Source organism: Phalangium opilio, unplaced genomic scaffold (genome assembly GCF_054372755.1).
Source record: "Phalangium opilio isolate 3A_F unplaced genomic scaffold, DU_Popi_V2 ptg000092l_1, whole genome shotgun sequence".
Taxonomy (NCBI): Eukaryota; Metazoa; Arthropoda; class Arachnida; order Opiliones; family Phalangiidae; genus Phalangium; species Phalangium opilio.
The window spans coordinates 2,381,175-2,406,875 of record NW_028324197.1 but is presented as its reverse complement, the minus strand read 5'-3'; the positions used below and the strand labels follow the sequence as shown (position 1 = coordinate 2,406,875).

Genomic DNA, 25,701 nt, shown 5'->3' with positions numbered 1-25,701 from the left:
AGAAACGTCGATTTTGAAAATGTTATTAAAATCGAGGTTCATTTTTATTTATTGATCAATCCAGATGAAATCACTTTTAATGAGTATTTTATAGGTAATTAATTTGAATTCGGTCAAACATTTGTCCAGAAAAAAATGCATTCAAAAGTGTACCGAAAAAATCGCATGTTTTTTTTCTTCAAGATACAAAATCCGTGACAACTATTTCTTATTGGAAATTGAATTTTAACAGTTTTTGGGATATATATCGTTATATTTGCTTGAATTAAAGCAAAAAGTACAAAAATAATGGTTTCAGTGGTTATATTTTAAAACAGTGAAAAAATTCTCAAAATGTACTTCTCTGGCCGAGAAACGTCGATTTTGAAAATGTTATTAAAAATCGAGGTTCATTTTTATTTATTGATCAATCCAGATGAAATCACTTTTAATGAGTATTTTATAGGTAATTAATTTGAATTCGGTCAAACATTTGTCCAGAAAAAAATGCATTCAAAAGTGTACCGAAAAAATCGCATGTTTTTTTTCTTCAAGATACAAAATCCGTGACAACTATTTCTTATTGGAAATTGAATTTTAACAGTTTTTGGGATATATATCGTTATATTTGCTTGAATTAAAGCAAAAAGTACAAAAATAATGGTTTCAGTGGTTATATTTTAAAACAGTGAAAAAATTCTCAAAATGTACTTCTCTGGCCGAGAAACGTCGATTTTGAAAATGTTATTAAAAATCGAGGTTCAATTTTATTTATTGATCAATCGAGATGAAATCACTTTTAATGAGTATATAGTACTTAATTTAAATTCGAATTATTAACTAGCACTCTCGGCAACGGCCATATCACGCTGAAAACACCGGTTCACGTCCGATCACCGAAGTTAAGCAGCGTCGAGCGCATACAGTACTTGGGAATACTGCGTGCCGTTGGCTTTTTCACTTTTGTTTCCTCTTTTAAATTCCACCAGATATAAAAAAGCAAACATATCTTCTTTTTGTTATTGTTTTATAAAGATGAAGGTTAAGTGCGGAGAGTCAACAGTAATTTGCGGCGTGCTACTATCAAGAATGTCGGCTTAAACCAGCTACGGACACGACTATACGCCAGGACTTCGGATCAAAAGGGATAATCAAACGGATCGGATGTGTCTCCTCTGACTACCCCAACAAAGGTACCGCAACACCGCCGGAAATAAACGCCACCATCATTTCAAGTAACACAGAAAGACGTAATTATCTACAGAACTGCGGAACGTGTTCGGTTTTTTTACGGCATTATAGACTCAATGACTCTCGATTCTCATTTTTTATGAACATAACGCGTACGGTTCTCTCAAGCCGTGGAAACGAGATAAAAAATTACATTGAAACGTACAATTAGCCTACCGTATAAAAACGCTTTCGAAACCGGTAAAAATAAACTGACAAAAAACATCATCTAAACTATCGTCGAACAAAAAATCGCTTATCTTGAACTTAAACTGTGATTAACGAAATCCGAAGATCGCCAGATAGCCAAGGAAACAGGAACCGAACTAATCAAACTGCTCTCTTCTATTCATAGATATATCTCTACTGACTGGCAAAAGTGGGATATCAGGTGGATAGAAGGTGACACGACTTCCGGCACACGTAATCAAGTAGACAGTCTTCCTTGAAATGTCGTTAAGTGCGGAGAGTCAACAGTAATTTGCGGCGTGCTACTATCAAGAATGTCGGCTTAAACCAGCTACGGACACGACTATACGCCAGGACTTCGGATCAAAAGGGATAATCGAACGGATCGGATGTGTCTCCTCTGACTACCCCAACAAAGGTACCGCAACACCGCCGGAAATAAACGCCACCATCATTTCAAGTAACACAGAAAGACGTAATTATCTACAGAACTGCGGAACGTGTTCGGTTTTTTTACGGCATTATAGACTCAATGACTCTCGATTCTCATTTTTTATGAACATAACGCGTACGGTTCTCTCAAGCGGTGGAAACGAGATAAAAAATTACATTGAAACGTACAATTAGCCTACCGTATAAAAACGCTTTCGAAACCGGTAAAAATAAACTGACAAAAAACATCATCTAAACTATCGTCGAACAAAAAATCGCTTATCTTGAACTTAAACTGTGATTAACGAAATCCGAAGATCGCCAGATAGCCAAGGAAACAGGAACCAAACTAATCAAACTGCTCTCTTCTATTCATAGGTAGTTATAACGATTTATTTCTTCTTAATTTCAATTCGTATTGGTACTACCAAACAATATCCACCCAAACGACCGCGCTCACTGACAATAAACACTAAAATGGAAGCCTCACTAAGTGATATACTTAGAGAAATGAAGGATATGAGGGCAACGATAAAAACTGATGTAGATAAGATGGGGACTAAGATTAGGTCAGAAGTACAAACTATAGCGTTGAAGGTTGATGACATAAAAACGGCGATGAAAGAGACAAATGGAAAAATTGATAAGATATGTAGAAAAGCTAATGAACATGAAACTAGAATAGAGAAACTTGAAAAGCAAAGCGAAATGGTAGATGATATAAGATTTGATTATGATAGTTTTGTAATTGAAATTAACAACAAGCTAGAATTAAAAAACAAAGAGATTAATGAGCTAAAACATAAGCAGGAACTTATAGAACTGGACAAACGAAGAAATAATTTAGTTATAACCGGTATACCTGAAAAACCAGGTGAAACCAGAGAGCAGCTAGCAGATATCGTGAACGATATCTTTAAGGGATTAATGGGCATAGCAACTAGAATACGACCCACACAAGTATATAGACGTGGTGAAATCCGTAGGATAGTTTTAAGTGTAGGAGACGCTGATACTAAAAGAGAGATCTTAAAAAAGGCTTACCAATTAAAAGGATCAAATATATTCATATCACATGATTTCACGCCGAAACAAGAATTTGCTCGATTCCACTTAAAGGAAAAGTTCAGGATACCTAACATTAGACCTTAAATTAACGGCCTCGTTTAGAAGATATCGAAATGATTGATAAAAAAATTATAATTTCCCTAATTACGATTAAAATCCAATTAATTGACCCAAAAATTGAATAGAGCAGCCGCGCCATTTTTTAAAGTCACGTGATAAACTCGCACACACGCCGTTATTGGCCAAATGGCTAGCGAATAGGAAAGTTAGATTCCTCTACTGCAGACGACGATATTTATTGCTATATTCAAGGTTGACTTTCAGCATAGCCCTCTCGATCACGCGCATCACGACGTAAGCTGCTCGCGCTATAGAAGCCCGTTCAATCGGCCAAAAAGTGCAACTTTTGGATTCTTGGCGAGAAATTCGAAGTCAGCGAAAATTAACATTAAGTTCTATGGGATGAGGTAGGTTTTTTGGCCAGATCTTCTGTCCTATTGATCGAGATGACCTGAAATTTTAATTGGACGTGTCTTTTGACGTGTTTTATTATTCTAAAAGGGATTCAAGCTTCTAGAGTGGAAAGGTTTTTTTTTTAAAATTATTTTCATAGCCAAAATGATGGGTTCAGTGCTAAGACTGATTATATCTTTAGATCTACTGGTCCAAATGTACTGAAATTTTAATGAGAGGTGTGTTACAATCTATTATATTATATTAAAAAGGATTCAAGCTTTAATAGTGGATAATTATTTTAATAAAAATTTAGTTCCAATGTCATAATTTTAAACTAAGTACTTAATGCACTATATCTTTGGATCTAATGGCCCAAATGTCCCGAAAATTAAATTAGAGGTATGTTACAATCGATTATATTTAAAAAAAAAATAATATCCCATGTCACAATTGTAAATTAAGTACTGACAACCTTTTACCGCGATAAAAAAACCAGCCCCATTCTACTTGTCCAAAACTTGCCTTTTGGGGATTAATAGATTATAAATCATAGACCTCTTGAACCAATTTTCTATGATTTGTAAACATGCAAAGGGGCAGATGTCTCGAAAACCCTTGGCGATTTTTAATTGTTATCCTTACTTGTTGGGCGGGGCATTTAAAAGATTAATCGATTAAAATATAAAGTATATCGTCAAAATAAGAAAAGTTGACAAATGCTAAAACAAAGCTTCAAAACTAAGATCAAGCACCACTCAAGAAGCTTCAGAATGTCTTTGAACAAGCATAGGATCGTTGCGAGGAAGCTTTTTCTTCTTGGACCTCTTTGACAATTAATTATAATTTAAAACTATCTCTCCACTAAATCTTTGTTTTTTACCAACTGCAACTGGTATTATGATACTTTTCACCAACACTTTTCAGTTCGTTTCTTAATCATGATTTTTCTATGCTTAATTTTTGGTTTTTGTAAAATATGTGATATTTGCAGTAAATACATTTTTGAACTAAGATTGCGTTTACATAATAAAGTGCTTTTGGCAGAAAAACAGGGGTTCTTCTGAACTTCCCCAAAATAGGTGTGTTTTAGGCTTTAGGGCCTATAATTTTGTTTAATGCTAAGATTTTTAGCGTAATGTTTAAGCAATACGTTCAATCTTGGAAAGGGAGTGAAAGTTAAATTATTTTAACACACCTCTCATTAAATTTTCAGGACATTTGGGCCAGTAGATCCGAAGATATAGTGCATTAAGTTCTTAATTTACAATTATGACAGTGGAAATTAATTTTATTGAAATAATTATCCACTCTAAAAGCTTGAATCCTTTTTAATATAATAGAAACGATCGTAACACACCTCTCATTAAGATTTCAGGACATTTGGACCAGTAGATCTGAATATATATATTCAGTCTTAGCACTGAACCCATCATATTGGCTATGAAAATAATTTTTTTTTAAAACTCTATCCACTCTAGAAGCTTGAATCCTTTTAAGATTAATACAACACGTCAAAAGACACGTCTCATTGAAATTTCAGGTCATTTCGATCAATAGGACAGAGGATCTGGCCAAAAAGCCTTCCTCATCACATAGAACTTAATGTTAGTTTTCGCTGACTTCGAATTTCTCGCCAAGAATCCAAAAGTTGCACTTTTTGGCCGATTGAACGGGCTTCTATAGCGCGAGCAGCTTACGTCGTGATGCGCGTGATCGAGTGGGCTATGCTGAAAGTCAACCTTGAATATAGCAATAAATATCGTCGTCTGCAGTAGAGAAATCTAACCTTCCTATTCGCTAGCCATTTGGCCAATAACGGCGTGTGTGCGAGTTTTTCACGTGACTTTAAAAAATGGCGCGGCTGCTCTCTTCAATTTTTGGGTCAATTAATTGGATTTTAATCGTAATTAGGGAAATTATAATTTTTTTTATCAATCATTTCGATATCTTCTAAACGAGGCCGTTAATTTGAGGCCTAATGTTAGGTACCCTGAACTTTTCCTTTAACTAAATTATCTCATCGAAACTTTTGCCCTATTATTTTAATTTTTCAATATTATATAGCTACGAAATCTAGTTCAAGTAATATAACAGCGAGGCTCCGACGAGAATCGAACTCATGACCTCCTGTTTACAAGACAGGCGCTTTTATCACTAAGCCACGGAGCCGTTGCTTTGAAGCGATATGAATGCAGAATATTTCAGTAAATAAACTAAATTATCTCATCGAAACTTTTGCCCTATTATTTTAATTTTTCAATATTATATAGCTACGAAATCTAGTTCAAGTAACATAACAGCGAGGCTCCGACGAGAATCGAACTCATGATCTCCTGTTTACTAGACAGGCGCTTAAACCACTAAGCCACGGAGCCCTTGCTTTGAAGTGATTTGAATTCTGAATATTTCAGTAAATTAACTAAATTATCTCATCGGAACTTTTACACTATTGTCTGCATATATGCATATCTAAATCAACAATTATTTTCAATTTTTCAAAATTTAATAGCTACGAAATCTAGTTCAAGTAATATAACAGCGAGGCTCCGACGAGAATCGAACTCATGACCTCCTGTTTACAAGACAGGCGCTTTAATCACTAAGCCTCGGAACCCTTGCTTTGAAGCGATATGAATGCAGAATATTTCAGTAAATTAACTAAATTATCTCATCGGAACTTTTGCCCTATTATTTTAATTTTTCAATATTATATAGCTACGAAATCTAGTTCAAGTAACATAACAGCGAGGCTCCGACGAGAATAGAACTCATGATCTCCTGTTTACTAGACAGGCGCTTTAACCACTAAGCCACGGAACCCTTGCTTTCAAGCGACATGAATGCTGAATATTCCATTAATTTAACTAAATTATCTCATCGGAACTTTTGCTCTATTATTTTAATTTTTCAAAATTTAATAGCTACGAAACCTTGTTCAAGTAATATAACAGCGAGGCTCCGACGAAAATCGAACTCATGATCTCCTGTTTACAAGACAGGCGCTTTAACCACTAAGCCACAGAGCCCTTGCATTGAAGCGATATGAATGCAGAATATTTCAGTAAATTAACTAAATTATCTCATCGAAACTTTTGCCCTATTATTTTAATTTTTCAAAATTATATAGCTACGAAATCTAGTTCAAGTAACATAACAGCGAGGCTCCGACGAGAATCGAACTCATGATCTCCTGTTTACTAGACAGGCGCTTTAACCACTAAGCCACGGAGCCCTTGCTTTGAAGCGACATGAATTCTGAATATTCCAGTAATTTAACTAAATTATCTCATCGGAACTTTTGCCCTATTATTTTAATTTTTCAAAATTATATAGCTACGAAGTCTAGTTCAAGTAACTTAACAGCGAGGCTCCGACGAGAATCGAACTCATGATCTCCTGTTTACTAGACAGGCGCTTAAACCACTAAGCCACGGAGCCCTTGCTTTGAAGTGATATGAATTCTGAATATTTCAGTAAATTAACTAAATTATCTCATCGGAACTTTTACACTATTGTTTGCATATATGCAAATCTAAATCAACAATTATTTTCAATTTTTCAAAATTTAATAGCTACGAAATCTAGTTCAAGTAATATAACAGCGAGGCTACGACGAGAATCGAACTCATGACCTCCTGTTTACAAGACAGGCGCTTTAATCACTAAGCCATGGAGCTGTTGCTTTGAAGCGATTTGAATGCAGAATATTTCAGTAAATTAACTAAATTATCTCATCGAAACTTTTGCCCTATTATTTTAATTTTTCAATATTATATAGCTACGAAATCTTGTTCAAGTAACATAACAGCGAGGCTCCGACGAGAATCGAACTCATGATCTCCTGTTTACTAGACAGGCGCTTTAACCACTAAGCCACGGAGCCCTTGCTTTGAAGCGACATGAATGCTGAATATTCCAGTAATTTAACCAAATTATCTCATCGGAACTTTTGCCCTATTATTTTAATTTTTCAAAATTATATAGCTACGAAGTCTAGTTCAAGTAACTTAACAGCGAGGCTCCGACGAGAATCGAACTCATGATCTCCTGTTTACTAGACAGGCGCTTAAACCACTAAGCCACGGAGCCCTTGCTTTGAAGTGATATGAATTCTGAATATTTCAGTAAATTAACTAAATTATCTCATCGGAACTTTTACACTATTGTTTGCATATATGCAAATCTAAATCAACAATTATTTTCAATTTTTCAAAATTTAATAGCTACGAAATATAGTTCAAGTAATATAACAGCGAGGCTCCGACGAGAATCGAACTCATGACCTCCTCTTTACAAGACAGGCGCTTTTATCACTAAGCCTCGGAACCCTTGCTTTGAAGCGATATGAATGCAGAATATTTCAGTAAATTAACTAAATTATCTCATCGGAACTTTTGCCCTATTATTTTAATTTTTCAATATTATATAGCTACGAAATCTAGTTCAAGTAACATAACAGCGAGGCTCCGATGAGAATAGAACTCATGATCTCCTGTTTACTAGACAGGCGCTTTAACCACTAAGCCACGGAACCCTTGCTTTCAAGCGACATGAATGCTGAATATTCCATTAATTTAACTAAATTATCTCATCGGAACTTTTGCTCTATTATTTTAATTTTTCAAAATTTAATAGCTACGAAACATTGTTCAAGTAATATAACAGCGAGGCTCCGACGAAAATCGAACTCATGATCTCCTGTTTACAAGACAGGCGCTTTAACCACTAAGCCACAGAGCCCTTGCATTGAAGCGATATGAATGCAGAATATTTCAGTAAATTAACTAAATTATCTCATCGAAACTTTTGCCCTATTATTTTAATTTTTCAAAATTATATAGCTACGAAATCTAGTTCAAGTAACATAACAGCGAGGCTCCGACGAGAATCGAACTCATGATCTCCTGTTTACTAGACAGGCGCTTTAACCACTAAGCCACGGAGCCCTTGCTTTGAAGCGACATGAATTCTGAATATTCCAGTAATTTAACTAAATTATCTCATCGGAACTTTTGCCCTATTATTTTAATTTTTCAAAATTATATAGCTACGAAGTCTAGTTCAAGTAACATAACAGCGAGGCTCCGACGAGAATCGAACTCATGATCTCCTGTTTACTAGACAGGCGCTTAAACCACTAAGCCACGGAGCCCTTGCTTTGAAGTGATATGAATTCTGAATATTTCAGTAAATTAAATAAATTATCTCATCGGAACTTTTACACTATTGTTTGCATATATGCAAATCTAAATCAACAATTATTTTCAATTTTTCAAAATTTAATAGCTACGAAATCTAGTTCAAGTAATATAACAGCGAGGCTCCGACGAGAATCGAACTCATGACCTCCTGTTTACAAGACAGGCGCTTTAATCACTAAGCCATGGAGCTGTTGCTTTGAAGCGATTTGAATGCAGAATATTTCAGTAAATTAACTAAATTATCTCATCGAAACTTTTGCCCTATTATTTTAATTTTTCAATATTATATAGCTACGAAATCTAGTTCAAGTAACATAACAGCGAGGCTCCGACGAGAATCGAACTCATGATCTCCTGTTTACTAGACAGGCGCTTAAACCACTAAGCCACGGAGCCCTTGCTTTGAAGTGATATGAATTCTGAATATTTCAGTAAATTAACTAAATTATCTCATCGGAACTTTTACACTATTGTTTGCATATATGCAAATCTAAATCAACAATTATTTTCAATTTTTCAAAATTTAATAGCTACGAAATCTAGTTCAAGTAATATAACAGCGAGGCTACGACGAGAATCGAACTCATGACCTCCTGTTTACAAGACAGGCGCTTTAATCACTAAGCCATGGAGCTGTTGCTTTGAAGCGATTTGAATGCAGAATATTTCAGTAAATTAACTAAATTATCTCATCGAAACTTTTGCCCTATTATTTTAATTTTTCAATATTATATAGCTACGAAATCTTGTTCAAGTAACATAACAGCGAGGCTCCGACGAGAATCGAACTCATGATCTCCTGTTTACTAGACAGGCGCTTTAACCACTAAGCCACGGAGCCCTTGCTTTGAAGCGACATGAATGCTGAATATTCCAGTAATTTAACCAAATTATCTCATCGGAACTTTTGCCCTATTATTTTAATTTTTCAAAATTATATAGCTACGAAGTCTAGTTCAAGTAACTTAACAGCGAGGCTCCGACGAGAATCGAACTCATGATCTCCTGTTTACTAGACAGGCGCTTAAACCACTTAGCCACGGAGCCCTTGCTTTGAAGTGATATGAATTCTGAATATTTCAGTAAATTAACTAAATTATCTCATCGGAACTTTTACACTATTGTTTGCATATATGCAAATCTAAATCAACAATTATTTTCAATTTTTCAAAATTTAATAGCTACGAAATATAGTTCAAGTAATATAACAGCGAGGCTCCGACGAGAATCGAACTCATGACCTCCTGTTTACAAGACAGGCGCTTTAATCACTAAGCCTCGGAACCCTTGCTTTAAAGCGATATGAATGCAGAATATTTCAGTAAATTAACTAAATTATCTCATCGGAACTTTTGCCCTATTATTTTAATTTTTCAATATTATATAGCTACGAAATCTAGTTCAAGTAACATAACAGCGAGGCTCCGACGAGAATAGAACTCATGATCTCCTGTTTACTAGACAGGCGCTTTAACCACTAAGCCACGGAACCCTTGCTTTCAAGCGACATGAATGCTGAATATTCCATTAATTTAACTAAAGTATCTCATCGGAACTTTTGCTCTATTATTTTAATTTTTCAAAATTTAATAGCTACGAAACCTTGTTCAAGTAATATAACAGCGAGGCTCCGACGAAAATCGAACTCATGATCTCCTGTTTAAAAGACAGGCGCTTTAACCACTAAGCCACAGAGCCCTTGCATTGAAGCGATATGAATGCAGAATATTTCAGTAAATTAACTAAATTATCTCATCGAAACTTTTGCCCTATTATTTTAATTTTTCAAAATTATATAGCTACGAAATCTAGTTCAAGTAACATAACAGCGAGGCTCCGACGAGAATCGAACTCATGATCTCCTGTTTACTAGACAGGCGCTTTAACCACTAAGCCACGGAGCCCTTGCTTTGAAGCGACATGAATTCTGAATATTCCAGTAATTTAACTAAATTATCTCATCGGAACTTTTGCCCTATTATTTTAATTTTTCAAAATTATATAGCTACGAAGTCTAGTTCAAGTAACTTAACAGCGAGGCTCCGACGAGAATCGAACTCATGATCTCCTGTTTACTAGACAGGCGCTTAAACCACTAAGCCACGGAGCCCTTGCTTTGAAGTGATATGAATTCTGAATATTTCAGTAAATTAAATAAATTATCTCATCGGAACTTTTACACTATTGTTTGCATATATGCAAATCTAAATCAACAATTATTTTCAATTTTTCAAAATTTAATAGCTACGAAATCTAGTTCAAGTAATATAACAGCGAGGCTCCGACGAGAATCGAACTCATGACCTCCTGTTTACAAGACAGGCGCTTTAATCACTAAGCCATGGAGCTGTTGCTTTGAAGCGATTTGAATGCAGAATATTTCAGTAAATTAACTAAATTATCTCATCGAAACTTTTGCCCTATTATTTTAATTTTTCAATATTATATAGCTACGAAATCTTGTTCAAGTAACATAACAGCGAGGCTCCGACGAGAATCGAACTCATGATCTCCTGTTTACTAGACAGGCGCTTTAACCACTAAGCCACGGAGCCCTTGCTTTGAAGCGACATGAATGCTGAATATTCCAGTAATTTAACCAAATTATCTCATCGGAACTTTTGCCCTATTATTTTAATTTTTCAAAATTATATAGCTACGAAGTCTAGTTCAAGTAACTTAACAGCGAGGCTCCGACGAGAATCGAACTCATGATCTCCTGTTTACTAGACAGGCGCTTAAACCACTAAGCCACGGAGCCCTTGCTTTGAAGTGATATGAATTCTGAATATTTCAGTAAATTAACTAAATTATCTCATCGGAACTTTTACACTATTGTTTGCATATATGCAAATCTAAATCAACAATTATTTTCAATTTTTCAAAATTTAATAGCTACGAAATATAGTTCAAGTAATATAACAGCGAGGCTCCGACGAGAATCGAACTCATGACCTCCTGTTTACAAGACAGGCGCTTTAATCACTAAGCCACGGAGCCGTTGCTTTGAAGCGATATGAATGCAGAATATTTCAGTAAATAAACTAAATTATCTCATCGAAACTTTTGCCCTATTATTTTAATTTTTCAATATTATATAGCTACGAAATCTAGTTCAAGTAACATAACAGCGAGGCTCCGACGAGAATCGAACTCATGATCTCCTGTTTACTAGACAGGCGCTTTAACCACTAAGCCACGGAGCCCTTGCTTTGAAGCGACATGAATTCTGAATATTCCAGTAATTTAACTAAATTATCTCATCGGAACTTTTGCCCTATTATTTTAATTTTTCAAAATTATATAGCTACGAAGTCTAGTTCAAGTAACTTAACAGCGAGGCTCCGACGAGAATCGAACTCATGATCTCCTGTTTACTAGACAGGCGCTTAAACCACTAAGCCACGGAGCCCTTGCTTTGAAGTGATATGAATTCTGAATATTTCAGTAAATTAAATAAATTATCTCATCGGAACTTTTACACTATTGTTTGCATATATGCAAATCTAAATCAACAATTATTTTCAATTTTTCAAAATTTAATAGCTACGAAATCTAGTTCAAGTAATATAACAGCGAGGCTCCGACGAGAATCGAACTCATGACCTCCTGTTTACAAGACAGGCGCTTTAATCACTAAGCCATGGAGCTGTTGCTTTGAAGCGATTTGAATGCAGAATATTTCAGTAAATTAACTAAATTATCTCATCGAAACTTTTGCCCTATTATTTTAATTTTTCAATATTATATAGCTACGAAATCTTGTTCAAGTAACATAACAGCGAGGCTCCGACGAGAATCGAACTCATGATCTCCTGTTTACTAGACAGGCGCTTTAACCACTAAGCCACGGAGCCCTTGCTTTGAAGCGACATGAATGCTGAATATTCCAGTAATTTAACCAAATTATCTCATCGGAACTTTTGCCCTATTATTTTAATTTTTCAAAATTATATAGCTACGAAGTCTAGTTCAAGTAACTTAACAGCGAGGCTCCGACGAGAATCGAACTCATGATCTCCTGTTTACTAGACAGGCGCTTAAACCACTAAGCCACGGAGCCCTTGCTTTGAAGTGATATGAATTCTGAATATTTCAGTAAATTAACTAAATTATCTCATCGGAACTTTTACACTATTGTTTGCATATATGCAAATCTAAATCAACAATTATTTTCAATTTTTCAAAATTTAATAGCTACGAAATATAGTTCAAGTAATATAACAGCGAGGCTCCGACGAGAATCGAACTCATGACCTCCTGTTTACAAGACAGGCGCTTTAATCACTAAGCCTCGGAACCCTTGCTTTGAAGCGATATGAATGCAGAATATTTCAGTAAATTAACTAAATTATCTCATCGAAACTTTTGCCCTATTATTTTAATTTTTCAATATTATATAGCTACGAAATCTAGTTCAAGTAACATAACAGCGAGGCTCCGACGAGAATCGAACTCATGATCTCCTGTTTACTAGACAGGCGCTTAAACCACTAAGCCACGGAGCCCTTGCTTTGAAGTGATATGAATTCTGAATATTTCAGTAAATTAACTAAATTATCTCATCGGAACTTTTACACTATTGTTTGCATATATGCAAATCTAAATCAACAATTATTTTCAATTTTTCAAAATTTAATAGCTACGAAATCTAGTTCAAGTAATATAACAGCGAGGCTACGACGAGAATCGAACTCATGACCTCCTGTTTACAAGACAGGCGCTTTAATCACTAAGCCATGGAGCTGTTGCTTTGAAGCGATTTGAATGCAGAATATTTCAGTAAATTAACTAAATTATCTCATCGAAACTTTTGCCCTATTATTTTAATTTTTCAATATTATATAGCTACGAAATCTTGTTCAAGTAACATAACAGCGAGGCTCCGACGAGAATCGAACTCATGATCTCCTGTTTACTAGACAGGCGCTTTAACCACTAAGCCACGGAGCCCTTGCTTTGAAGCGACATGAATGCTGAATATTCCAGTAATTTAACCAAATTATCTCATCGGAACTTTTGCCCTATTATTTTAATTTTTCAAAATTATATAGCTACGAAGTCTAGTTCAAGTAACTTAACAGCGAGGCTCCGACGAGAATCGAACTCATGATCTCCTGTTTACTAGACAGGCGCTTAAACCACTAAGCCACGGAGCCCTTGCTTTGAAGTGATATGAATTCTGAATATTTCAGTAAATTAACTAAATTATCTCATCGGAACTTTTACACTATTGTTTGCATATATGCAAATCTAAATCAACAATTATTTTCAATTTTTCAAAATTTAATAGCTACGAAATATAGTTCAAGTAATATAACAGCGAGGCTCCGACGAGAATCGAACTCATGACCTCCTGTTTACAAGACAGGCGCTTTAATCACTAAGCCTCGGAACCCTTGCTTTAAAGCGATATGAATGCAGAATATTTCAGTAAATTAACTAAATTATCTCATCGGAACTTTTGCCCTATTATTTTAATTTTTCAATATTATATAGCTACGAAATCTAGTTCAAGTAACATAACAGCGAGGCTCCGACGAGAATAGAACTCATGATCTCCTGTTTACTAGACAGGCGCTTTAACCACTAAGCCACGGAACCCTTGCTTTCAAGCGACATGAATGCTGAATATTCCATTAATTTAACTAAAGTATCTCATCGGAACTTTTGCTCTATTATTTTAATTTTTCAAAATTTAATAGCTACGAAACCTTGTTCAAGTAATATAACAGCGAGGCTCCGACGAAAATCGAACTCATGATCTCCTGTTTACAAGACAGGCGCTTTAATCACTAAGCCATGGAGCTGTTGCTTTGAAGCGATTTGAATGCAGAATATTTCAGTAAATTAACTAAATTATCTCATCGAAACTTTTGCCCTATTATTTTAATTTTTCAATATTATATAGCTACGAAATCTTGTTCAAGTAACATAACAGCGAGGCTCCGACGAGAATCGAACTCATGATCTCCTGTTTACTAGACAGGCGCTTTAACCACTAAGCCACGGAGCCCTTGCTTTGAAGCGACATGAATGCTGAATATTCCAGTAATTTAACCAAATTATCTCATCGGAACTTTTGCCCTATTATTTTAATTTTTCAAAATTATATAGCTACGAAGTCTAGTTCAAGTAACTTAACAGCGAGGCTCCGACGAGAATCGAACTCATGATCTCCTGTTTACTAGACAGGCGCTTAAACCACTAAGCCACGGAGCCCTTGCTTTGAAGTGATATGAATTCTGAATATTTCAGTAAATTAACTAAATTATCTCATCGGAACTTTTACACTATTGTTTGCATATATGCAAATCTAAATCAACAATTATTTTCAATTTTTCAAAATTTAATAGCTACGAAATATAGTTCAAGTAATATAACAGCGAGGCTCCGACGAGAATCGAACTCATGACCTCCTGTTTACAAGACAGGCGCTTTAATCACTAAGCCACGGAGCCGTTGCTTTGAAGCGATATGAATGCAGAATATTTCAGTAAATAAACTAAATTATCTCATCGAAACTTTTGCCCTATTATTTTAATTTTTCAATATTATATAGCTACGAAATCTAGTTCAAGTAACATAACAGCGAGGCTCCGACGAGAATCGAACTCATGATCTCCTGTTTACTAGACAGGCGCTTTAACCACTAAGCCACGGAGCCCTTGCTTTGAAGCGACATGAATTCTGAATATTCCAGTAATTTAACTAAATTATCTCATCGGAACTTTTGCCCTATTATTTTAATTTTTCAAAATTATATAGCTACGAAGTCTAGTTCAAGTAACTTAACAGCGAGGCTCCGACGAGAATCGAACTCATGATCTCCTGTTTACTAGACAGGCGCTTAAACCACTAAGCCACGGAGCCCTTGCTTTGAAGTGATATGAATTCTGAATATTTCAGTAAATTAAATAAATTATCTCATCGGAACTTTTACACTATTGTTTGCATATATGCAAATCTAAATCAACAATTATTTTCAATTTTTCAAAATTTAATAGCTACGAAATCTAGTTCAAGTAATATAACAGCGAGGCTCCGACGAGAATCGAACTCATGACCTCCTGTTTACAAGACAGGCGCTTTAATCACTAAGCCATGGAGCTGTTGCTTTGAAGCGATTTGAATGCAGAATATTTCAGTAAATTAACTAAATTATCTCATCGAAACTTTTGCCCTATTATTTTAATTTTTCAATATTATATAGCTACGAAATCTTGTTCAAGTAACATAACAGCGAGGCTCCGACGAGAATCGAACTCATGATCTCCTGTTTACTAGACAGGCGCTTTAACCACTAAGCCACGGAGCCCTTGCTTTGAAGCGACATGAATGCTGAATATTCCAGTAATTTAACCAAATTATCTCATCGGAACTTTTGCCCTATTATTTTAATTTTTCAAAATTATATAGCTACGAAGTCTAGTTCAAGTAACTTAACAGCGAGGCTCCGACGAGAATCGAACTCATGATCTCCTGTTTACTAGACAGGCGCTTAAACCACTAAGCCACGGAGCCCTTGCTTTGAAGTGATATGAATTCTGAATATTTCAGTAAATTAACTAAATTATCTCATCGGAACTTTTACACTATTGTTTGCATATATGCAAATCTAAATCAACAATTATTTTCAATTTTTCAAAATTTAATAGCTACGAAATATAGTTCAAGTAATATAACAGCGAGGCTCCGACGAGAATCGAACTCATGACCTCCTGTTTACAAGACAGGCGCTTTAATCACTAAGCCACGGAGCCGTTGCTTTGAAGCGATATGAATGCAGAATATTTCAGTAAATAAACTAAATTATCTCATCGAAACTTTTGCCCTATTATTTTAATTTTTCAATATTATATAGCTACGAAATCTAGTTCAAGTAACATAACAGCGAGGCTCCGACGAGAATCGAACTCATGATCTCCTGTTTACTAGACAGGCGCTTTAACCACTAAGCCACGGAGCCCTTGCTTTGAAGCGACATGAATTCTGAATATTCCAGTAATTTAACTAAATTATCTCATCGGAACTTTTGCCCTATTATTTTAATTTTTCAAAATTATATAGCTACGAAGTCTAGTTCAAGTAACTTAACAGCGAGGCTCCGACGAGAATCGAACTCATGATCTCCTGTTTACTAGACAGGCGCTTAAACCACTAAGCCACGGAGCCCTTGCTTTGAAGTGATATGAATTCTGAATATTTCAGTAAATTAACTAAATTATCTCATCGGAACTTTTACACTATTGTTTGCATATATGCAAATCTAAATCAACAATTATTTTCAATTTTTCAAAATTTAATAGCTACGAAATATAGTTCAAGTAATATAACAGCGAGGCTCCGACGAGAATCGAACTCATGACCTCCTGTTTACAAGACAGGCGCTTTAATCACTAATCCACGGAGCCGTTGCTTTGAAGCGATATGAATGCAGAATATTTCAGTAAATAAACTAAATTATCTCATCGAAACTTTTGCCCTATTATTTTAATTTTTCAATATTATATAGCTACGAAATCTAGTTCAAGTAACATAACAGCGAGGCTCCGACGAGAATCGAACTCATGATCTCCTGTTTACTAGACAGGCGCTTTAACCACTAAGCCACGGAGCCCTTGCTTTGAAGCGACATGAATGCTGAATATTCCAGTAATTTAACTAAAATATCTCATCGGAACTTCTGCCCTATTATTTTAATTTTTCAAAATTATATAGCTACGAAATCTTGTTCAAGTAACATAACAGCGAGGCTCCGACGAGAATCAAACTCATGATCTCCTGTTTACTAGACAGGCGCTTAAACCACTAAGCCACGGAGCCCTTGCTTTGAAGTGATATGAATTCTGAATATTTCAGTAAATTAACTAAATTATCTCATCGGAACTTTTACACTATTGTCTGCATATATGCATATCTAAATCAACAATTATTTTCAATTTTTCAAAATTTAATAGCTACGAAATCTAGTTCAAGTAATATAACAGCGAGGCTCCGACGAGAATCGAACTCATGACCTCCTGTTTACAAGACAGGCGCTTTAATCACTAAGCCTCGGAACCCTTGCTTTGAAGCGATATGAATGCAGAATATTTCAGTAAATTAACTAAATTATCTCATCGAAACTTTTGCCCTATTATTTTAATTTTTCAATATTATATAGCTACGAAATCTAGTTCAAGTAACATAACAGCGAGGCTCCGACGAGAATAGAACTCATGATCTCCTGTTTACTAGACAGGCGCTTTAACCACTAAGCCACGGAACCCTTGCTTTGAAGCGACATGAATGCTGAATATTCCATTAATTTAACTAAATTATCTCATCGGAACTTTTGCCCTATTATTTTAATTTTTCAAAATTTAATAGCTACGAAACCTAGTTCAAGTAATATAACAGCGAGGCTCCGACGAAAATCGAACTCATGATCTCCTGTTTACAAGACAGGCGCTTTAACCACTAAGCCACAGAGCCCTTGCATTGAAGCGATATGAATGCAGAATATTTCAGTAAATTAACTAAATTATCTCATCGAAACTTTTGCCCTGTTATTTTAATTTTTCAAAATTATATAGCTACGAAATCTAGTTCAAGTAACATAACAGCGAGGCTCCGACGAGAATCGAACTCATGATCTCCTGTTTACTAGACAGGCGCTTTAACCACTAAGCCACGGAGCCCTTGCTGAATATTCCAGTAATTTAACTAAATTATCTCATCGGAACTTTTGCCCTATTATTTTAATTTTTCAAAATTATATAGCTACGAAGTCTAGTTCAAGTAACTAAACAGCGAGGCTCCGACGAGAATCGAACTCATGATCTCCTGTTTACAAGACAGGCGCTTTAATCACTAAGCCACGGAGCCGTTGCTTTGAAGCGATATGAATGCAGAATATTTCAGTAAATTAACTAAATTATCTCATCGAAACTTTTGCCCTATTATTTTAATTTTTCAATATTATATAGCTACGAAATCTAGTTCAAGTAACATAACAGCGAGGCTCCGACGAGAATCAAACTCATGATCTCCTGTTTACTAGACAGGCGCTTTAACCACTAAGCCACGGAGCCCTTGCTTTGAAGCGACATGAATGCTGAATATTCCAGTAATTTAACCAAATTATCTCATCGGAACTTTTGCCCTATTATTTTAATTTTTCAAAATTATATAGCTACGAAGTCTAGTTCAAGTAACTTAACAGCGAGGCTCCGACGAGAATCGAACTCATGATCTCCTGTTTACTAGACAGGCGCTTAAACCACTAAGCCACGGAGCCCTTGCTTTGAAGTGATATGAATTCTGAATATTTCAGTAAATTAACTAAATTATCTCATCGGAACTTTTACACTATTGTCTGCATATATGCATATCTAAATCAACAATTATTTTCAATTTTTCAAAATTTAATAGCTACGAAGTCTAGTTCAAGTAATATAACAGCGAGGCTCCGACGAGAATCGAACTCATGACCTCCTGTTTACAAGACAGGCGCTTTAATCACTAAGCCTCGGAACCCTTGCTTTGAAGCGATATGAATGCAGAATATTTCAGTAAATTAACTAAATTATCTCATCGAAACTTTTGCCCTATTATTTTAATTTTTCAATATTATATAGCTACGAAATCTAGTTCAAGTAACATAACAGCGAGGCTCCGACGAGAATAGAACTCATGATCTCCTGTTTACTAGACAGGCGCTTTAACCACTAAGCCACGGAACCCTTGCTTTGAAGCGACATGAATGCTGAATATTCCATTAATTTAACTAAATTATCTCATCGGAACTTTTGCCCTATTATTTTAATTTTTCAAAATTTAATAGCTACGAAACCTAGTTCAAGTAATATAACAGCGAGGCTCCGACGAAAATCGAACTCATGATCTCCTGTTTACAAGACAGGCGCTTTAACCACTAAGCCACAGAGCCCTTGCATTGAAGCGATATGAATGCAGAATATTTCAGTAAATTAACTAAATTATCTCATCGAAACTTTTGCCCTGTTATTTTAATTTTTCAAAATTATATAGCTACGAAATCTAGTTCAAGTAACATAACAGCGAGGCTCCGACGAGAATCGAACTCATGATCTCCTGTTTACTAGACAGGCGCTTTAACCACTAAGCCACGGAGCCCTTGCTGAATATTCCAGTAATTTAACTAAATTATCTCATCGGAACTTTTGCCCTATTATTTTAATTTTTCAAAATTATATAGCTACGAAGTCTAGTTCAAGTAACTAAACAGCGAGGCTCCGACGAGAATCGAACTCATGATCTCCTGTTTACAAGACAGGCGCTTTAATCACTAAGCCACGGAGCCGTTGCTTTGAAGCGATATGAATGCAGAATATTTCAGTAAATTAACTAAATTATCTCATCGAAACTTTTGCCCTATTATTTTAATTTTTCAATATTATATAGCTACGAAATCTAGTTCAAGTAACATAACAGCGAGGCTCCGACGAGAATCAAACTCATGATCTCCTGTTTACTAGACAGGCGCTTTAACCACTAAGCCACGGAGCCCTTGCTTTGAAGCGACATGAATGCTGAATATTCCAGTAATTTAACCAAATTATCTCATCGGAACTTTTGCCCTATTATTTTAATTTTTCAAAATTATATAGCTACGAAGTCTAGTTCAAGTAACTTAACAGCGAGGCTCCGACGAGAATCGAACTCATGATCTCCTGTTTACTAGACAGGCGCTTAAACCACTAAGCCACGGAGCCCTTGCTTTGAAGTGATATGAATTCTGAATATTTCAGTAAATTAACTAAATTATCTCATCGGAACTTTTACACTATTGTCTGCATATATGCATATCTAAATCAACAATTATTTTCAATTTTTCAAAATTTAATAGCTACGAAGTCTAGTTCAAGTAATATAACAGCGAGGCTCCGACGAGAATCGAACTCATGACCTCCTGTTTACAAGACAGGCGCTTTAATCACTAAGCCTCGGAACCCTTGCTTTGAAGCGATATGAATGCAGAATATTTCAGTAAATTAACTAAATTATCTCATCGAAACTTTTGCCCTATTATTTTAATTTTTCAATATTATATAGCTACGAAATCTAGTTCAAGTAACATAACAGCGAGGCTCCGACGAGAATAGAACTCATGATCTCCTGTTTACTAGACAGGCGCTTTAACCACTAAGCCACGGAACCCTTGCTTTGAAGCGACATGAATGCTGAATATTCCATTAATTTAACTAAATTATCTCATCGGAACTTTTGCCCTATTATTTTAATTTTTCAAAATTTAATAGCTACGAAACCTAGTTCAAGTAATATAACAGCGAGGCTCCGACGAAAATCGAACTCATGATCTCCTGTTTACAAGACAGGCGCTTTAACCACTAAGCCACAGAGCCCTTGCATTGAAGCGATATGAATGCAGAATATTTCAGTAAATTAACTAAATTATCTCATCGAAACTTTTGCCCTGTTATTTTAATTTTTCAAAATTATATAGCTACGAAATCTAGTTCAAGTAACATAACAGCGAGGCTCCGACGAGAATCGAACTCATGATCTCCTGTTTACTAGACAGGCGCTTTAACCACAGCCACGGAGCCCTTGCTTTGAAGCGACTTGAATGCTGAATATTCCAGTAATTTAACTAAATTATCTCATCGGAACTTTTGCCCTATTATTTTAATTTTTCAAAATTATATAGCTACGAAGTCTAGTTCAAGTAACTAAACAGCGAGGCTCCGACGAGAATCGAACTCATGATCTCCTGTTTACAAGACAGGCGCTTTAATCACTAAGCCACGGAGCCGTTGCTTTGAAGCGATATGAATGCAGAATATTTCAGTAAATTAACTAAATTATCTCATCGAAACTTTAGCCCTATTATTTTAATTTTTCAATATTATATAGCTACGAAATCTAGTTCAAGTAACATAACAGCGAGGCTCCGACGAGAATCAAACTCATGATCTCCTGTTTACTAGACAGGCGCTTTAACCACTAAGCCACGGAGCCCTTGCTTTGAAGCGACATGAATGCTGAATATTCCAGTAATTTAACCAAATTATCTCATCGGAACTTTTGCCCTATTATTTTAATTTTTCAAAATTATATAGCTACGAAGTCTAGTTCAAGTAACTTAACAGCGAGGCTCCGACGAGAATCGAACTCATGATCTCCTGTTTACTAGACAGGCGCTTAAACCACTAAGCCACGGAGCCCTTGCTTTGAAGTGATATGAATTCTGAATATTTCAGTAAATTAACTAAATTATCTCATCGGAACTTTTACACTATTGTCTGCATATATGCATATCTAAATCAACAATTATTTTCAATTTTTCAAAATTTAATAGCTACGAAGTCTAGTTCAAGTAATATAACAGCGAGGCTCCGACGAGAATCGAACTCATGACCTCCTGTTTACAAGACAGGCGCTTTAATCACTAAGCCTCGGAACCCTTGCTTTGAAGCGATATGAATGCAGAATATTTCAGTAAATTAACTAAATTATCTCATCGAAACTTTTGCCCTATTATTTTAATTTTTCAATATTATATAGCTACGAAATCTAGTTCAAGTAACATAACAGCGAGGCTCCGACGAGAATAGAACTCATGATCTCCTGTTTACTAGACAGGCGCTTTAACCACTAAGCCACGGAACCCTTGCTTTGAAGCGACATGAATGCTGAATATTCCATTAATTTAACTAAATTATCTCATCGGAACTTTTGCCCTATTATTTTAATTTTTCAAAATTTAATAGCTACGAAACCTAGTTCAAGTAATATAACAGCGAGGCTCCGACGAAAATCGAACTCATGATCTCCTGTTTACAAGACAGGCGCTTTAACCACTAAGCCACAGAGCCCTTGCATTGAAGCGATATGAATGCAGAATATTTCAGTAAATTAACTAAATTATCTCATCGAAACTTTTGCCCTGTTATTTTAATTTTTCAAAATTATATAGCTACGAAATCTAGTTCAAGTAACATAACAGCGAGGCTCCGACGAGAATCGAACTCATGATCTCCTGTTTACTAGACAGGCGCTTTAACCACTAAGCCACGGAGCCCTTGCTGAATATTCCAGTAATTTAACTAAATTATCTCATCGGAACTTTTGCCCTATTATTTTAATTTTTCAAAATTATATAGCTACGAAGTCTAGTTCAAGTAACTTAACAGCGAGGCTCCGACGAGAATCGAACTCATGATCTCCTGTTTACAAGACAGGCGCTTTAATCACTAAGCCACGGAGCCGTTGCTTTGAAGCGATATGAATGCAGAATATTTCAGTAAATTAACTAAATTATCTCATCGAAACTTTTGCCCTATTATTTTAATTTTTCAATATTATATAGCTACGAAATCTAGTTCAAGTAACATAACAGCGAGGCTCCGACGAGAATCGAACTCATGATCTCCTGTTTACTAGACAGGCGCTTTAACCACTAAGCCACGGAGCCCTTGCTTTGAAGCGACATGAATGCTGAATATTCCAGTAATTTAACCAAATTATCTCATCGGAACTTTTGCCCTATTATTTTAATTTTTCAAAATTATATAGCTACGAAGTCTAGTTCAAGTAACTTAACAGCGAGGCTCCGACGAGAATCGAACTCATGATCTCCTGTTTACTAGACAGGCGCTTTAACCACTAAGCCACGGAGCCCTTGCTTTGAAGCGACATGAATGCTGAATATTCCAGTAATTTAACTAAATTATCTCATCGGAACTTCTGCCCTATTATTTTAATTTTTCAAAATTATATAGCTACGAAATCTTGTTCAAGTAACATAACAGCGAGGCTCCGACGAGAATCGAACTCATGATCTCCTGTTTACTAGACAGGCGCTTAAACCACTAAGCCACGGAGCCCTTGCTTTGAAGTGATATGAATTCTGAATATTTCAGTAAATTAACTAAATTATCTCATCGGAACTTTTACACTATTGTCTGCATATATGCATATCTAAATCAACAATTATTTTCAATTTTTCAAAATTTAATAGCTACGAAATCTAGTTCAAGTAATATAACAGCGAGGCTCCGACGAGAATCGAACTCATGACCTCCTGTTTACAAGACAGGCGCTTTAATCACTAAGCCTCGGAACCCTTGCTTTGAAGCGATATGAATGCAGAATATTTCAGTAAATTAACTAAATTATCTCATCGAAACTTTTGCCCTATTATTTTAATTTTTCAATATTATATAGCTACGAAATCTAGTTCAAGTAACATAACAGCGAGGCTCCGACGAGAATAGAACTCATGATCTCCTGTTTACTAGACAGGCGCTTTAACCACTAAGCCACGGAACCCTTGCTTTGAAGCGACATGAATGCTGAATATTCCATTAATTTAACTAAATTATCTCATCGGAACTTTTGCCCTATTATTTTAATTTTTCAAAATTTAAAAGCTACGAAACCTAGTTCAAGTAATATAACAGCGAGGCTCCGACGAAAATCGAACTCATGATCTCCTGTTTACAAGACAGGCGCTTTAACCACTAAGCCACAGAGCCCTTGCATTGAAGCGATATGAATGCAGAATATTTCAGTAAATTAACTAAATTATCTCATCGAAACTTTTGCCCTGTTATTTTAATTTTTCAAAATTATATAGCTACGAAATCTTGTTCAAGTAACATAACAGCGAGGCTCCGACGAGAATCGAACTCATGATCTCCTGTTTACTAGACAGGCGCTTTAACCACTAAGCCACGGAGCCCTTGCTGAATATTCCAGTAATTTAACTAAATTATCTCATCGGAACTTTTGCCCTATTATTTTAATTTTTCAAAATTATATAGCTACGAAGTCTAGTTCAAGTAACTTAACAGCGAGGCTCCGACGAGAATCGAACTCATGATCTCCTGTTTACTAGACAGGCGCTTAAACCACTAAGCCACGGAGCCCTTGCTTTGAAGTGATATGAATTCTGAATATTTCAGTAAATTAACTAAATTATCTCATCGGAACTTTTACACTATTGTCTGCATATATGCATATCTAAATCAACAATTATTTTCAATTTTTCAAAATTTAATAGCTACGAAATCTAGTTCAAGTAATATAACAGCGAGGCTCCGACGAGAATCGAACTCATGACCTCCTGTTTACAAGACAGGCGCTTTAATCACTAAGCCACGGAACCCTTGCTTTGAAGCGATATGAATGCAGAATATTTCAGTAAATTAACTAAATTATCTCATCGAAACTTTTGCCCTATTATTTTAATTTTTCAAAATTATATAGCTACGAAATCTAGTTCAAGTAACATAACAGCGAGGCTCCGACGAGAATCGAACTCATGATCTCCTGTTTACTAGACAGGCGCTTTAACCACAGCCACGGAGCCCTTGCTTTGAAGCGACTTGAATGCTGAATATTCCAGTAATTTAACTAAATTATCTCATCGGAACTTTTGCCCTATTATTTTAATTTTTCAAAATTATATAGCTACGAAGTCTAGTTCAAGTAACTTAACAGCGAGGCTCCGACGAGAATCGAACTCATGATCTCCTGTTTACTAGACAGGCGCTTAAACCACTAAGCCACGGAGCCCTTGCTTTGAAGTGATATGAATTCTGAATATTTCAGTAAATTAACTAAATTATCTCATCGGAACTTTTACACTATTGTTTGCATATATGCAAATCTAAATCAACAATTATTTTCAATTTTTCAAAATTTAATAGCTACGAAGTCTAGTTCAAGTAACTTAACAGCGAGGCTCCGACGAGAATCGAACTCATGATCTCCTGTTTACTAGACAGGCGCTTAAACCACTAAACCACGGAGCCCTTGCTTTGAAGTGATATGAATTCTGAATATTTCAGTAAATTAACTAAATTATATCATCGGAACTTTTACACTATTGTTTGCATATATGCATATCTAAATCAACAATTATTTTCAATTTTTCAAAATTTAATAGCTACGAAATCTAGTTCAAGTAATATAACAGCGAGGCTCCGACGAGAATCGAACTCATGACCTCCTGTTTACAAGACAGGCGCTTTAATCACTAAGCCTCGGAACCCTTGCTTTGAAGCGATATGAATGCAGTATATTTCAGTAAATTAACTAAATTATCTCATAGAAACTTTTGCCCTATTATTTTAATTTTTCAATATTATATAGC

General features: G+C 35.5%; 66 non-coding genes and 1 pseudogene across 66 annotated transcripts; 1 reads left to right on the top strand and 66 right to left on the bottom strand.

Moving 5' to 3' along the window:
* The first annotated feature begins 830 nt into the window (after nt 1–830).
* Nucleotides 831–933, top strand: LOC149641911 (5S ribosomal RNA; annotated as a pseudogene).
* A 4,517-nt stretch (nt 934–5,450) lies between these two features.
* TRNAT-UGU (transfer RNA threonine (anticodon UGU)) lies at nt 5,451–5,523 on the bottom strand. Its single transcript has one exon. It is a non-coding gene; the product is annotated as a tRNA-Thr (tRNA).
* Nucleotides 5,524–5,656: 133 nt separating this feature from the next.
* On the bottom strand, nt 5,657–5,729 carry TRNAT-AGU (transfer RNA threonine (anticodon AGU)). The gene has a single exon. It is a non-coding gene; the product is annotated as a tRNA-Thr (tRNA).
* Nucleotides 5,730–6,307: 578 nt separating this feature from the next.
* TRNAT-UGU (transfer RNA threonine (anticodon UGU)) lies at nt 6,308–6,380 on the bottom strand. The gene has a single exon. It is a non-coding gene; the product is annotated as a tRNA-Thr (tRNA).
* A 133-nt stretch (nt 6,381–6,513) lies between these two features.
* On the bottom strand, nt 6,514–6,586 carry TRNAT-AGU (transfer RNA threonine (anticodon AGU)). The gene has a single exon. It is a non-coding gene; the product is annotated as a tRNA-Thr (tRNA).
* Nucleotides 6,587–6,719: 133 nt separating this feature from the next.
* Nucleotides 6,720–6,792, bottom strand: TRNAT-AGU (transfer RNA threonine (anticodon AGU)). Its single transcript has one exon. It is a non-coding gene; the product is annotated as a tRNA-Thr (tRNA).
* Nucleotides 6,793–7,164: 372 nt separating this feature from the next.
* On the bottom strand, nt 7,165–7,237 carry TRNAT-AGU (transfer RNA threonine (anticodon AGU)). Its single transcript has one exon. It is a non-coding gene; the product is annotated as a tRNA-Thr (tRNA).
* Nucleotides 7,238–7,370: 133 nt separating this feature from the next.
* On the bottom strand, nt 7,371–7,443 carry TRNAT-AGU (transfer RNA threonine (anticodon AGU)). The gene has a single exon. It is a non-coding gene; the product is annotated as a tRNA-Thr (tRNA).
* Nucleotides 7,444–8,021: 578 nt separating this feature from the next.
* Nucleotides 8,022–8,094, bottom strand: TRNAT-UGU (transfer RNA threonine (anticodon UGU)). The gene has a single exon. It is a non-coding gene; the product is annotated as a tRNA-Thr (tRNA).
* A 133-nt stretch (nt 8,095–8,227) lies between these two features.
* Nucleotides 8,228–8,300, bottom strand: TRNAT-AGU (transfer RNA threonine (anticodon AGU)). Its single transcript has one exon. It is a non-coding gene; the product is annotated as a tRNA-Thr (tRNA).
* A 133-nt stretch (nt 8,301–8,433) lies between these two features.
* Nucleotides 8,434–8,506, bottom strand: TRNAT-AGU (transfer RNA threonine (anticodon AGU)). The gene has a single exon. It is a non-coding gene; the product is annotated as a tRNA-Thr (tRNA).
* Nucleotides 8,507–8,672: 166 nt separating this feature from the next.
* TRNAT-UGU (transfer RNA threonine (anticodon UGU)) lies at nt 8,673–8,745 on the bottom strand. The gene has a single exon. It is a non-coding gene; the product is annotated as a tRNA-Thr (tRNA).
* Nucleotides 8,746–8,878: 133 nt separating this feature from the next.
* TRNAT-AGU (transfer RNA threonine (anticodon AGU)) lies at nt 8,879–8,951 on the bottom strand. The gene has a single exon. It is a non-coding gene; the product is annotated as a tRNA-Thr (tRNA).
* Nucleotides 8,952–9,323: 372 nt separating this feature from the next.
* Nucleotides 9,324–9,396, bottom strand: TRNAT-AGU (transfer RNA threonine (anticodon AGU)). The gene has a single exon. It is a non-coding gene; the product is annotated as a tRNA-Thr (tRNA).
* A 133-nt stretch (nt 9,397–9,529) lies between these two features.
* On the bottom strand, nt 9,530–9,602 carry TRNAT-AGU (transfer RNA threonine (anticodon AGU)). Its single transcript has one exon. It is a non-coding gene; the product is annotated as a tRNA-Thr (tRNA).
* Nucleotides 9,603–10,386: 784 nt separating this feature from the next.
* Nucleotides 10,387–10,459, bottom strand: TRNAT-AGU (transfer RNA threonine (anticodon AGU)). The gene has a single exon. It is a non-coding gene; the product is annotated as a tRNA-Thr (tRNA).
* A 133-nt stretch (nt 10,460–10,592) lies between these two features.
* Nucleotides 10,593–10,665, bottom strand: TRNAT-AGU (transfer RNA threonine (anticodon AGU)). The gene has a single exon. It is a non-coding gene; the product is annotated as a tRNA-Thr (tRNA).
* Nucleotides 10,666–10,831: 166 nt separating this feature from the next.
* On the bottom strand, nt 10,832–10,904 carry TRNAT-UGU (transfer RNA threonine (anticodon UGU)). Its single transcript has one exon. It is a non-coding gene; the product is annotated as a tRNA-Thr (tRNA).
* A 133-nt stretch (nt 10,905–11,037) lies between these two features.
* On the bottom strand, nt 11,038–11,110 carry TRNAT-AGU (transfer RNA threonine (anticodon AGU)). Its single transcript has one exon. It is a non-coding gene; the product is annotated as a tRNA-Thr (tRNA).
* A 133-nt stretch (nt 11,111–11,243) lies between these two features.
* On the bottom strand, nt 11,244–11,316 carry TRNAT-AGU (transfer RNA threonine (anticodon AGU)). The gene has a single exon. It is a non-coding gene; the product is annotated as a tRNA-Thr (tRNA).
* Nucleotides 11,317–11,482: 166 nt separating this feature from the next.
* On the bottom strand, nt 11,483–11,555 carry TRNAT-UGU (transfer RNA threonine (anticodon UGU)). The gene has a single exon. It is a non-coding gene; the product is annotated as a tRNA-Thr (tRNA).
* A 133-nt stretch (nt 11,556–11,688) lies between these two features.
* TRNAT-AGU (transfer RNA threonine (anticodon AGU)) lies at nt 11,689–11,761 on the bottom strand. The gene has a single exon. It is a non-coding gene; the product is annotated as a tRNA-Thr (tRNA).
* Nucleotides 11,762–11,894: 133 nt separating this feature from the next.
* Nucleotides 11,895–11,967, bottom strand: TRNAT-AGU (transfer RNA threonine (anticodon AGU)). Its single transcript has one exon. It is a non-coding gene; the product is annotated as a tRNA-Thr (tRNA).
* A 166-nt stretch (nt 11,968–12,133) lies between these two features.
* TRNAT-UGU (transfer RNA threonine (anticodon UGU)) lies at nt 12,134–12,206 on the bottom strand. The gene has a single exon. It is a non-coding gene; the product is annotated as a tRNA-Thr (tRNA).
* Nucleotides 12,207–12,339: 133 nt separating this feature from the next.
* Nucleotides 12,340–12,412, bottom strand: TRNAT-AGU (transfer RNA threonine (anticodon AGU)). Its single transcript has one exon. It is a non-coding gene; the product is annotated as a tRNA-Thr (tRNA).
* A 133-nt stretch (nt 12,413–12,545) lies between these two features.
* TRNAT-AGU (transfer RNA threonine (anticodon AGU)) lies at nt 12,546–12,618 on the bottom strand. The gene has a single exon. It is a non-coding gene; the product is annotated as a tRNA-Thr (tRNA).
* Nucleotides 12,619–12,990: 372 nt separating this feature from the next.
* On the bottom strand, nt 12,991–13,063 carry TRNAT-AGU (transfer RNA threonine (anticodon AGU)). Its single transcript has one exon. It is a non-coding gene; the product is annotated as a tRNA-Thr (tRNA).
* A 372-nt stretch (nt 13,064–13,435) lies between these two features.
* TRNAT-AGU (transfer RNA threonine (anticodon AGU)) lies at nt 13,436–13,508 on the bottom strand. Its single transcript has one exon. It is a non-coding gene; the product is annotated as a tRNA-Thr (tRNA).
* A 133-nt stretch (nt 13,509–13,641) lies between these two features.
* Nucleotides 13,642–13,714, bottom strand: TRNAT-AGU (transfer RNA threonine (anticodon AGU)). The gene has a single exon. It is a non-coding gene; the product is annotated as a tRNA-Thr (tRNA).
* Nucleotides 13,715–14,498: 784 nt separating this feature from the next.
* On the bottom strand, nt 14,499–14,571 carry TRNAT-AGU (transfer RNA threonine (anticodon AGU)). Its single transcript has one exon. It is a non-coding gene; the product is annotated as a tRNA-Thr (tRNA).
* Nucleotides 14,572–14,704: 133 nt separating this feature from the next.
* Nucleotides 14,705–14,777, bottom strand: TRNAT-AGU (transfer RNA threonine (anticodon AGU)). Its single transcript has one exon. It is a non-coding gene; the product is annotated as a tRNA-Thr (tRNA).
* Nucleotides 14,778–14,943: 166 nt separating this feature from the next.
* Nucleotides 14,944–15,016, bottom strand: TRNAT-UGU (transfer RNA threonine (anticodon UGU)). Its single transcript has one exon. It is a non-coding gene; the product is annotated as a tRNA-Thr (tRNA).
* Nucleotides 15,017–15,149: 133 nt separating this feature from the next.
* Nucleotides 15,150–15,222, bottom strand: TRNAT-AGU (transfer RNA threonine (anticodon AGU)). Its single transcript has one exon. It is a non-coding gene; the product is annotated as a tRNA-Thr (tRNA).
* Nucleotides 15,223–15,355: 133 nt separating this feature from the next.
* TRNAT-AGU (transfer RNA threonine (anticodon AGU)) lies at nt 15,356–15,428 on the bottom strand. Its single transcript has one exon. It is a non-coding gene; the product is annotated as a tRNA-Thr (tRNA).
* A 166-nt stretch (nt 15,429–15,594) lies between these two features.
* TRNAT-UGU (transfer RNA threonine (anticodon UGU)) lies at nt 15,595–15,667 on the bottom strand. Its single transcript has one exon. It is a non-coding gene; the product is annotated as a tRNA-Thr (tRNA).
* A 133-nt stretch (nt 15,668–15,800) lies between these two features.
* TRNAT-AGU (transfer RNA threonine (anticodon AGU)) lies at nt 15,801–15,873 on the bottom strand. The gene has a single exon. It is a non-coding gene; the product is annotated as a tRNA-Thr (tRNA).
* Nucleotides 15,874–16,006: 133 nt separating this feature from the next.
* Nucleotides 16,007–16,079, bottom strand: TRNAT-AGU (transfer RNA threonine (anticodon AGU)). Its single transcript has one exon. It is a non-coding gene; the product is annotated as a tRNA-Thr (tRNA).
* A 166-nt stretch (nt 16,080–16,245) lies between these two features.
* TRNAT-UGU (transfer RNA threonine (anticodon UGU)) lies at nt 16,246–16,318 on the bottom strand. Its single transcript has one exon. It is a non-coding gene; the product is annotated as a tRNA-Thr (tRNA).
* Nucleotides 16,319–16,451: 133 nt separating this feature from the next.
* Nucleotides 16,452–16,524, bottom strand: TRNAT-AGU (transfer RNA threonine (anticodon AGU)). Its single transcript has one exon. It is a non-coding gene; the product is annotated as a tRNA-Thr (tRNA).
* Nucleotides 16,525–16,657: 133 nt separating this feature from the next.
* TRNAT-AGU (transfer RNA threonine (anticodon AGU)) lies at nt 16,658–16,730 on the bottom strand. The gene has a single exon. It is a non-coding gene; the product is annotated as a tRNA-Thr (tRNA).
* A 166-nt stretch (nt 16,731–16,896) lies between these two features.
* TRNAT-UGU (transfer RNA threonine (anticodon UGU)) lies at nt 16,897–16,969 on the bottom strand. Its single transcript has one exon. It is a non-coding gene; the product is annotated as a tRNA-Thr (tRNA).
* Nucleotides 16,970–17,102: 133 nt separating this feature from the next.
* On the bottom strand, nt 17,103–17,175 carry TRNAT-AGU (transfer RNA threonine (anticodon AGU)). Its single transcript has one exon. It is a non-coding gene; the product is annotated as a tRNA-Thr (tRNA).
* Nucleotides 17,176–17,959: 784 nt separating this feature from the next.
* TRNAT-UGU (transfer RNA threonine (anticodon UGU)) lies at nt 17,960–18,032 on the bottom strand. Its single transcript has one exon. It is a non-coding gene; the product is annotated as a tRNA-Thr (tRNA).
* A 133-nt stretch (nt 18,033–18,165) lies between these two features.
* On the bottom strand, nt 18,166–18,238 carry TRNAT-AGU (transfer RNA threonine (anticodon AGU)). The gene has a single exon. It is a non-coding gene; the product is annotated as a tRNA-Thr (tRNA).
* A 114-nt stretch (nt 18,239–18,352) lies between these two features.
* TRNAT-UGU (transfer RNA threonine (anticodon UGU)) lies at nt 18,353–18,425 on the bottom strand. The gene has a single exon. It is a non-coding gene; the product is annotated as a tRNA-Thr (tRNA).
* Nucleotides 18,426–18,558: 133 nt separating this feature from the next.
* On the bottom strand, nt 18,559–18,631 carry TRNAT-AGU (transfer RNA threonine (anticodon AGU)). The gene has a single exon. It is a non-coding gene; the product is annotated as a tRNA-Thr (tRNA).
* Nucleotides 18,632–18,764: 133 nt separating this feature from the next.
* Nucleotides 18,765–18,837, bottom strand: TRNAT-AGU (transfer RNA threonine (anticodon AGU)). The gene has a single exon. It is a non-coding gene; the product is annotated as a tRNA-Thr (tRNA).
* Nucleotides 18,838–19,415: 578 nt separating this feature from the next.
* On the bottom strand, nt 19,416–19,488 carry TRNAT-UGU (transfer RNA threonine (anticodon UGU)). The gene has a single exon. It is a non-coding gene; the product is annotated as a tRNA-Thr (tRNA).
* A 133-nt stretch (nt 19,489–19,621) lies between these two features.
* On the bottom strand, nt 19,622–19,694 carry TRNAT-AGU (transfer RNA threonine (anticodon AGU)). Its single transcript has one exon. It is a non-coding gene; the product is annotated as a tRNA-Thr (tRNA).
* A 114-nt stretch (nt 19,695–19,808) lies between these two features.
* TRNAT-UGU (transfer RNA threonine (anticodon UGU)) lies at nt 19,809–19,881 on the bottom strand. Its single transcript has one exon. It is a non-coding gene; the product is annotated as a tRNA-Thr (tRNA).
* Nucleotides 19,882–20,014: 133 nt separating this feature from the next.
* TRNAT-AGU (transfer RNA threonine (anticodon AGU)) lies at nt 20,015–20,087 on the bottom strand. The gene has a single exon. It is a non-coding gene; the product is annotated as a tRNA-Thr (tRNA).
* A 133-nt stretch (nt 20,088–20,220) lies between these two features.
* TRNAT-AGU (transfer RNA threonine (anticodon AGU)) lies at nt 20,221–20,293 on the bottom strand. Its single transcript has one exon. It is a non-coding gene; the product is annotated as a tRNA-Thr (tRNA).
* Nucleotides 20,294–20,871: 578 nt separating this feature from the next.
* Nucleotides 20,872–20,944, bottom strand: TRNAT-UGU (transfer RNA threonine (anticodon UGU)). The gene has a single exon. It is a non-coding gene; the product is annotated as a tRNA-Thr (tRNA).
* A 337-nt stretch (nt 20,945–21,281) lies between these two features.
* TRNAT-UGU (transfer RNA threonine (anticodon UGU)) lies at nt 21,282–21,354 on the bottom strand. The gene has a single exon. It is a non-coding gene; the product is annotated as a tRNA-Thr (tRNA).
* A 133-nt stretch (nt 21,355–21,487) lies between these two features.
* On the bottom strand, nt 21,488–21,560 carry TRNAT-AGU (transfer RNA threonine (anticodon AGU)). The gene has a single exon. It is a non-coding gene; the product is annotated as a tRNA-Thr (tRNA).
* Nucleotides 21,561–21,693: 133 nt separating this feature from the next.
* Nucleotides 21,694–21,766, bottom strand: TRNAT-AGU (transfer RNA threonine (anticodon AGU)). The gene has a single exon. It is a non-coding gene; the product is annotated as a tRNA-Thr (tRNA).
* A 578-nt stretch (nt 21,767–22,344) lies between these two features.
* On the bottom strand, nt 22,345–22,417 carry TRNAT-UGU (transfer RNA threonine (anticodon UGU)). The gene has a single exon. It is a non-coding gene; the product is annotated as a tRNA-Thr (tRNA).
* Nucleotides 22,418–22,550: 133 nt separating this feature from the next.
* Nucleotides 22,551–22,623, bottom strand: TRNAT-AGU (transfer RNA threonine (anticodon AGU)). Its single transcript has one exon. It is a non-coding gene; the product is annotated as a tRNA-Thr (tRNA).
* Nucleotides 22,624–22,737: 114 nt separating this feature from the next.
* On the bottom strand, nt 22,738–22,810 carry TRNAT-UGU (transfer RNA threonine (anticodon UGU)). The gene has a single exon. It is a non-coding gene; the product is annotated as a tRNA-Thr (tRNA).
* Nucleotides 22,811–22,943: 133 nt separating this feature from the next.
* TRNAT-AGU (transfer RNA threonine (anticodon AGU)) lies at nt 22,944–23,016 on the bottom strand. Its single transcript has one exon. It is a non-coding gene; the product is annotated as a tRNA-Thr (tRNA).
* Nucleotides 23,017–23,149: 133 nt separating this feature from the next.
* On the bottom strand, nt 23,150–23,222 carry TRNAT-AGU (transfer RNA threonine (anticodon AGU)). Its single transcript has one exon. It is a non-coding gene; the product is annotated as a tRNA-Thr (tRNA).
* A 133-nt stretch (nt 23,223–23,355) lies between these two features.
* Nucleotides 23,356–23,428, bottom strand: TRNAT-AGU (transfer RNA threonine (anticodon AGU)). The gene has a single exon. It is a non-coding gene; the product is annotated as a tRNA-Thr (tRNA).
* A 578-nt stretch (nt 23,429–24,006) lies between these two features.
* TRNAT-UGU (transfer RNA threonine (anticodon UGU)) lies at nt 24,007–24,079 on the bottom strand. Its single transcript has one exon. It is a non-coding gene; the product is annotated as a tRNA-Thr (tRNA).
* Nucleotides 24,080–24,212: 133 nt separating this feature from the next.
* Nucleotides 24,213–24,285, bottom strand: TRNAT-AGU (transfer RNA threonine (anticodon AGU)). The gene has a single exon. It is a non-coding gene; the product is annotated as a tRNA-Thr (tRNA).
* A 114-nt stretch (nt 24,286–24,399) lies between these two features.
* TRNAT-AGU (transfer RNA threonine (anticodon AGU)) lies at nt 24,400–24,472 on the bottom strand. The gene has a single exon. It is a non-coding gene; the product is annotated as a tRNA-Thr (tRNA).
* Nucleotides 24,473–24,638: 166 nt separating this feature from the next.
* TRNAT-UGU (transfer RNA threonine (anticodon UGU)) lies at nt 24,639–24,711 on the bottom strand. Its single transcript has one exon. It is a non-coding gene; the product is annotated as a tRNA-Thr (tRNA).
* Nucleotides 24,712–25,048: 337 nt separating this feature from the next.
* TRNAT-AGU (transfer RNA threonine (anticodon AGU)) lies at nt 25,049–25,121 on the bottom strand. Its single transcript has one exon. It is a non-coding gene; the product is annotated as a tRNA-Thr (tRNA).
* Nucleotides 25,122–25,701: the final 580 nt, after the last annotated feature.